This window comes from Amphiprion ocellaris, chromosome 23, assembly GCF_022539595.1.
Source record: "Amphiprion ocellaris isolate individual 3 ecotype Okinawa chromosome 23, ASM2253959v1, whole genome shotgun sequence".
NCBI classification, from domain to species: domain Eukaryota; kingdom Metazoa; phylum Chordata; class Actinopteri; family Pomacentridae; genus Amphiprion; species Amphiprion ocellaris.
Genome location: NC_072788.1, coordinates 24,957,103 through 24,966,289, shown reverse-complemented (window position 1 = coordinate 24,966,289; position 9,187 = coordinate 24,957,103). Strand labels below are relative to the sequence as shown.

The window sequence follows — 9,187 nt, the reverse complement described above, 5'->3', positions numbered from 1 at the left end:
AGAAACCATCAGAGAACATCATAGAAACTATCATAGTGTCATAGAAACCATTATAGAACATCATAGAAACCATCAGAGAACATCATAGAAACCATCAGAGAACATCATAGAAACTATCATAGAGTGTCATAGAAACCATCAGAGAACATCATAGAAAATCATAGAAACCATCATAGAACATCATAGAAACCATCAGAGAACATCATAGAAAATCATAGAAACCATCAGAGAACATCATAGAAACCATCAGAGAACATCATAGAAACTATCATAGGGTGTCATAGAAACCATCATAGAACATCATAGAAACCATCAGAGAATCATAGAAACCATCAGAGAACATCATAGAAAATCATAGAAACCATCATAGAACATCATAGAAACCATCAGAGAACATCATAGAAACTATCATAGAGTGTCATAGAAACCATCAGAGAACATCATAGAAAATCATAGAAACCATCAGAGAACATCATAGAAGCATCAGAGAACATCATAGAAACCATCACAGAGTGTCATAGAAACCATCAGAGAACATCATAGAAACCATCAGAGAACATCATAGAAACCATCAGAGAAAATTATAGAAACCATCATAGAATGTCTTTAGTGTTTGGGTCCAACTACAGTGCTGTGAAAAAGTAATCACCCCCCCTGAACCTAACAACTGGTTGGTCTCTTGGCAGCAACTGTCAAATGTTTGTTCCAGTTTGTGATCAGCTTTTACATCCACGGAGGAACGTTGGTCCACTCTTCTCAGCAGAATAGTTTTAATTCAGTCACATTAGATGGTTCTAGATCATGAACTGAACTTTGAAGGTCTTTTCACAGCATCTCAGTTGGACTTGGCCACTCCAGAACCTTTATTTAGTTCTTTTTGAGCCACTCACAGGTGGACCTGCTTGTGTGCTTTGGGTTTATTAGTGTTGAGCTTCAGGTCATGAACTGATGGTGGATGTTCTCCAGGAGTATTTTCTGATGGAGGACAGAATTCAAGACAAGTTGTCCAGGTCCTCCAACCATCACACTACCACCACCATATTTCACTGCTGGTACCATGTTCTTCTTGTGGAATGCAGTCTTAGCTTTACACCAGATGGAACAGACCCAAGTCTTCCAGAAAGTTCCACATTTGACTCATCAGTCCACAGGATGTTATCCCAAAAGTCTTGGATGAACCTCTATGTTCCTATTGGTCAGTAGCGGTTTGATCTTTAACTCGCCCATGGATCCATTTCCTCCCAGAGTCTTCCTTATTGTGGAACTACGTAGAGTGACCTTAACTGAGGCCAATGAGATCTGCAGATCTTTAGATGTTCTTCTGGGTTCTTCTGTGACCTCCTGGATAAGATATCATTGTTCTTTGAGAAATGTTGGTCATTGGTCCACTCCTGGGAAGGTTCACCACTGTTCCATGTTTCTCCATTTGTGGATAATGTCTCTCACTGTGGTTCTCTGGAGTCCCAGAGTCTCAGCAATGGCTTTGGAACCCGCCAGACTGATGAATGTCAGTGACTTTGTTCCTCATCTGTTCTTGAATTTCTTTAGAACGTGGCATCATGTGCTGCTTTTTGAGACCCTTCAGCTGCTTCACAATGAAGACAGGTTCTATTTAGTGATGATTAGGCTCAACATACCTGGCAGGAATGATATGTGAGTCTGGATGGTGAAACTGAACCCATTGCATAGATTGGTAGCAAAGGGGGCAAATACTTTTTCACATAGAACAAGATGGTCTGGAGAGCATTTCACCTTCAATAAAATCAAATCATCATTTAAAATTTTTGCATTTTCTTGGGTTATCTTTGTCTAATATTGAAATTAGTTTGATGAGCTGGAAAATGTAAATGTGACAAATATGCAAAAATAAAAGATCTCTGTAGGGGGGCAAATAATTTTCCACAGCACTGTACAAAGAAACACCCACGGCTAGCTCTTGGTGCAGTACCACCGGTGGCCACTAGATGCTGCACCATGTGGCATTTTCAGCTGTGAAAGCCGAGGAGTAAAGACATTTTTTAGACAATCATTTATCATAACTATTTTGTATTATTATGTATTATTTCTTTTAGTATTTATTTAAATAAATATTTATTTGTCCATGTACAGTGTGTATTTTATAAATTACTCTATTTTTCTATAGATTTAAAAACAATGGTTGTATGTAGTGCCAATTTATTATGAGTATTTTAAAACCATTTATTTTTACAGTGTCAAAAGGTCTGTTTATTTAATGCATGTAAATTAGTGCATTTAATGTATATTTCAATAAAAAACACAAATATTTCTTTACTCATTGCATGTAAATAACAATTTTTCTGTATATTTACAAACATGTTTATACATTATTATTTATTTAAAATATATATTTGCATATACATGAGTCACTCTTGCTCTTTATATGTAAAACTACACACACACACACACACACATACATATATATATATATATATATATATATATATTTACTGCATACAAATGAATCATTATTCTTCATGCATTGTTTGTACATATAATGTCAGTTATTTAAAAATGAAACTAATGTGTTTTCCTGTATATGTTTTTTTAAAGCATCTATTTTAATTTTATTCCATCTATTTATCTTCTTCTTCATGTTTATGTGCAGTGATCGAATCGTCATCTGAGCAGGAAGACCCGCCCACCGTCAGCTGATTGACAGCTGCTAAAAGCAACACTGAGAGGAACAAAGAAAACCAGAGGGATGTAATATAGTTAGTGATTCTATTTTACGGAATTATTCCTGATCTCACTGTGGGTGGATGAAGACGTTCTGGACTGAAGCCGTGTCCGTCGTCTTCTCAACTCTGTCTCGTCGCCACAGAGAAAACTTCACGCCGATCGCAGCCGGATTCAGTCCGGATGGAGGGGCGAAGTAGGGCCTGGAGGACAGAAAAGACACACATTCCCTGTTTTAGTCACATTTTCTTTTACTGCCGTGTCTGTTTGGCATTTAGTTGGTTTGTTTGTCTGATTTAAAATGTTAATATTCTGAGATTTTAATAACATGAAACTGTAAAACCGGAGCAAATTGTCACATTTCCAACTTTCAGATGGTCTGTTAGTTTTCATCAAAATCGCTTCATTCTCTCACATTTAAAACTTTGCCTAAAACAAACTGTCTGCAATAAACAGATTCTACAAAAATTTAAATTCTGAGCTCTGCTGTGCAACAGTGAAGCCACGAACGACTCAGCTGTGACCGATGATCACGTGAGAAAAGTTCAGTTTTAGGTTGAACTGCAAGCAGTGTTTCCAACAGAATGACAGCTAATTAAAAGCAGTTGTGTGACTGATGCTTATGTGCCTGTATAAAGGCCTCGCTGTTTCTCATCTTTGTCAGTCGCTTGTTCAGACTCTGTTCTGTTCATGTGACTCCTTGCCACAAGTAAAACTTTGCTTTGACTCGAGAGACAACTCTGAGTGTTAATTTGGAGAAATCAGGACTCCACTGAAGAATTTTCCTGACAGATATAAATATGTGGAGCCTCCTTTTGTTATTCTCAGTGTCCAGTGACATCTGTGGGCAGTTTGGTTCCAGAGCAAACAGAGAAATCCAACTTTTGCTTTTGTCTTTTGTCAGGATTCCAGACTATATCTCCAGCCGTGGATGTACCTGACTTTATAGTGTGGTGAAAAATGAGCCCACAGTGACCAAAAAACAGCCATAAAGAGACAAAACTACAAATGAATAAATAATAGAATGTAAGCAGACATGAAATGAACGTAGAGAAACAGAAAATCACCACCAAGAGACACGAAACAAACACAAAGACACAACGGTGATCAGACAAAATGACTAACACGAACCACAAAAGACAAGAAAAATGGTGGAAGAATTCATATTTGTTATGAAAAATCTGTGGAAAAAAAACAACAATTTTTAAAAGGATAAAAGCAGTGGTCGGTTTCATTACAGTGAGCGTCTGTCACCACCCAGCAGCCTCCGATATAAACACCTCCACACTGGAGCCTCTGGTTCACCTCCACCCCCACCTGCCACTGGATCTGAGTCTGCACACAAAAACTCATCAGTTTCTGCTTCGATCGACGGGTTTTTAGTAAAAAAAAAACAACAAAAAAAAAAAAACATGAGAAAAAACAACAAACATGAAGTTAAAATTCATCAAATCATCAAGTTTTTCTTTGATTTGAAATTTTCTTCATAAATTATTTAAAATGGTATCTGTGGGATTTCAGATCAATCTGTCAGAGACTTTGTGAGATAAAATTTATTTAAAAATGTGCCACATTTTGCAAGTTTTTCAAGCATTTAGATTTAATGTTTGAACAACAACATCTCAAGAACTAGTAAAGATAAAAACTTTAAACTTTCACTGTTATTTCCCATCGTGTCGTTGACTCAGGATTCAGGATGTTAAATATGTATGAATATCTCTCTCTCTCTCTCTATCTCTCTCTCTCTATCTATCTATCTATCTATAGTCTATCTATCTATCTATCTATCTATCTATCTATCTATAGTCTATCTATAGTCTATCTATCTATCTATCTATCTATCTATCTATCTATCTATCTATCTATCTATCTATCTATCTATCTATAGTCTATCTATCTATCTATCTATCTATCTATCTATAGTCTATCTATCTATCTATCTATCTATCTATCTATCTATCTCTATATATATATATACATATATACATACATATAGATAGATAGATAGATAGATAGATAGATAGATAGATAGATATAGATATATAGATATATACACACACATTTACATATATATGTGAATATATGTTATATGCATACATATATATGCTAACTATATCTGTTAAATATATATGTATATATGTGTGTGTGTGTGTGTGTGTGTGTGTGTGTGTGTGTGTGTGTGTGTGTGTGTTAAATGTATAAATATATGTAAATATGCATGTCATTATAAGGTTTGTTATATATATATATATACACACACATATTTCCCTTCGAGTAAAACTTGTAGGGAAAAAAAGATTTTAAAAAGCATGAACACTGGTTGTGACTGTGATCTGAGTGTGTTTCTGAGCTGGTAAAGATAATAAAATGTGGTTAAAGTGACTGACTGGGTGAGTCGGCCGTCCTCCCACCACCCTCCTGAAGCGTCCTCTTCCTCCCTCCTCCTCAACATCACTAACTCTGGTCACTTTAGGAACTCCACACCTCAGCCTGGACTCCAGATGTGCTCTGGCCGCCGTCGTTTCTTCACACAAACAAAGCAGAATTTAAACTACAAACTGTTTTATTTAAAAAAAAAAAAATCACATTAGCTGTCGCCTGCTGCATTAAATAATCAGTCTTCATCCAGCGACAATCATCCAAGCAGACAAACTTCTGTATCAGTGTGTCTGAATTCAGGCATCGAAATAGGTAATATTCTTTAAATATGTATGTAAATATATTTTGAAGATATCTCAAAATATATGCTAAATACACATGTAAACTTATGTTAAGTACAAATAAAGTACGCATTAAATATTTATAAAAATGCAATTTAATAGTTTACTGTGATAATCAGTCAAACAGACAAACTTCTGTATCAGTGTGTCTGACACAGTGACACAACACTGCCACCGCCAGGCCAAACAGTGAAATACAACACTGATCTATATGTAAAAATATGTTAAATATGTATTAAAGCAAACGGGCTGCACAGTGGCGTAGTGGTTAGCACTTTCGCCTTGCAGCTAGAAGGTCCCTGGTTCGCGTCCCGGCTTTCCCGGGATCTTTCTGCATGGAGTTTGCATGTTCTCCCTGTGCATGCGTGGGTTTTCTCCGGGTACTCCGGCTTCCTCCCACAGTCCAAAAATATGCTGAGGTTAATTGATTATTCTAAATTGCCCGTAGGTGTGAATGTGTGAGTGCTTGTTTGTCTATATATGTAGCCCTGCGACAGACTGGTGACCTGTCTAGGGTGTCCCCTGCCTTCACCTGAGTCAGCTGGGATAGGCTCCAGCACCCCCATGAACCTAATGAGGATTAAGCGGTGTATAGATGATGGATGGATGGATGGATGTATTAAAGCATACATTAAATAGATCTGAAAATGTGCATTAAATACGTTTGAAAGTGTACATTCAATTTATATAAAAGCTTGCATGCGATATGTACGAAAACATAAAATCTGTCTGAAAACAAACTTTAAACACATATGTAAACGTGGAATGTGAATATTCATTATGTAAGAATGTGTTAAATACGAATATGAAAATGTATATTAAATACATTTTTAGGCTTCTGTTAAATCTGTATGAAAATAAACTTTAAAAACATGTGAAATTGATATAAACACATACATGAATATTCATTAAAAATATATGTAAAGTGGGTAAAATACATTTGTTTCATACATATGTAAATATATGATAAATATATATTTTAAAAAATATGTGTAAAATATGTTTTGTATATATATATATATATACGTGTATACAGATATATATTATACATATTAAACGTCTGTATATATTATAAATATGTATGTTTATATATGTTAAATATACTATGTATGTATATAATAGTTTGCTAATTAACATTCTAATGTGCTACTAAACATGTGAATTTACAATAGTACATGTACACGCATTTACATACCACTTTTAGCAGAGATGTATTCTGGAAAAACACACAAAGAAAAAATATGTAAGCAGTTACGTTACCATGGCAACAATACAGTATGACATGGCAGCGATGCATCACCATGGTTACCTGTGAGAGGAGGAAGTGACGGCAGAGGCCTTGTGGGGTAGAAAACATCAGACGTCAGCTGGGATTCTGTTTGTTTACCTGTGATCAGCTGTTGTTTACCAGTGATCAGCTGATGTTTACCTGTGATCAGCTGTTGTTTACCAGTGATCAGCTGATGTTTACCTGTGATCAGCTGATGTTTACCTGTGAGCTGCTGATGTTTACCTACGATCAGCTGCTGTTTACCAGTGATCAGCTGATGTTTACCAGTGATCAGCTGCTGTTTACCAGTGATCAGCTGATGTTTACCAGTGATCAGCTGATGTTTACCTGTGATCAGCTGATGCTTACCTATGATCAGCTGATGTTTACCAGCTGATGTTTACCTGTGATCAGCTGATGTTTACCTATGATCAGCTGCTGTTTACCTGTGATCAGCTGATGTTTACCTATGATCAGCTGCTGTTTACCAGTGATCAGCTGATGTTTACCAGTGATCAGCTGCTGTTTACCTGTGATCAGCTGATGTTTACCTATGATCAGCTGCTGTTTACCAGTGATCAGCTGATGTTTACCAGTGATCAGCTGCTGTTTACCTGTGATCAGCTGATGTTTACCTATGATCAGCTGCTGTTTACCAGTGATCAGCTGATGTTTACCAGTGATCAGCTGATGTTTACCTGTGATCAGCTGATGTTTACCTATGATCAGCTGATGTTTACCTGTGATCAGCTGATGTTTACCTGTGATCAGCTGATGTTTACCTATGATCAGCTGATGTTTAACAGCTGATGTTTACCTGTGATCAGCTGATGTTTACCTGTGATCAGCTGGGATTCGTCCTCTCCTGTCAGACAGTCCACCTGGCCGTCTCCCAGCCTCTCTCTGTGCAGACACACACCTGAGCTGCAGAGGAAAGCTCCGTTCCTGCATCCTGGAGACACCAGATGTTGGAGCAGATGTTGGAATGAGCATCATGTTATCAGATTTCTGTTCAACCATGCAACACATTATAAACATGTTCTTTAAACACGTATGAAAACATTCATTAGAACATGTGAAATGTACACTAGATGTGTGTTAAAGTGTGTACATTGTGTGTATTTGTGTGTTACCTTGGCAACACATCTCGTCGCTCCGGTCTCCACAGTCGTCAACACCATCACATGTCTGATTGATGGACACACACTTCCTGTTCACACACCTGAAGTCGCACTCCTCACCTGAAACACACCACGGTCACCATGGTTACCAAGGTTAACCTGGTAGCACAACAGTGCAACACATCTGACATGCTTCGGTACCGACCTGCCGGCTGAGCGCAGGTTACCGTGGTGACCTTCCCACCGTCCACCCTGACGTAGATGTCACACTCGGCCAGCGAGTTCTCCTATCCTTGACAACGGACGCTGACGCATTTTACCGGCTGGTTGACGGTCTGCAGGGCGACGTACGGAAGAGAACCGGTGGAGGCAGCGCCGCTGTTACACAACAACAACAACACAACAACAAGAACACAACAACAACACAGCACAGCAACAACACAAAAATACAACACAACAGTACAACATTACAACAACGCAACAACAACTATACAGAACAACACTACAACATAACAACACAACAATACAACAACATAACAACAACACAACAATACAACAACATAACAGCAACACAACAATACAACAATACAACACACCAACACGCAACAACAACAACAATACAGAACAACACAACAACAACATGCAGCACAACAACATAGCAACAACATAACAATACCACAACAACACAACACAATGACACAATGCAACAACACACAAAAACATTTGTTTGTTGGTATTTAATAAGTTTTCATGACTCCATCACTGCTGGTTCTTGTTCTGGACCTGGTTCTAGTTCAGGATCCGGTTCATGTTCTGTACCTGGTTCTAGTTCTGGACCTGGTTTAGTTCTGGACCTGGTTCTAGTCCTATACTTGGTTTAGTTCTGGACCTGGTTTAGTTCTGGACCTGGTTCTAGTTCTGGACCTGGTTCCAGTTTTGGACCTGGTTCATGTTTTGTACCTGGTTTAGTTCTGGACCTAGTTCTAGAAGCAGAACTTTCCTGGATGCAGCATAAAGGAACATCAGTCTTTTCTTACAGCAGGTGTCCGTTGTCCTTACAGGCCACGTTGGCAGCAGCCATGTCCCACAGCTGCTCACACACCAGCAGCTCCTCCCCAGAACCCCCAGTGTTCCCAGTGTTCCCAGTATTCCCAGTGCTCCCAGTGCTGGGGATAAAGAGCCTGACTACTCCAGTGCTCTTCTCGATGGAAGCTCTGAACTTTGGTTGATGGTCTGAAGTGAGAGGAGACCAACGTTAGCTCTAAAAGGTCCAGCAGAGCTTCGGTCTGTTCAGGGTTTGAGGACCAACCTGAGCAGCTTCCTCCAAAGTGGGACATGACGGGTTTCCTGGTCAGACAGGACGTAGCCATCGCCTGCAG

The 9,187-nt window shown here is 38.4% G+C and overlaps 1 pseudogene; it reads right to left on the bottom strand.

Moving 5' to 3' along the window:
* Nucleotides 1-99: 99 nt before the first annotated feature.
* Nucleotides 100-9,178, bottom strand: LOC111562755 (complement factor I-like; annotated as a pseudogene).
* Between the last annotated feature and the right edge of the window lie 9 nt (nt 9,179-9,187).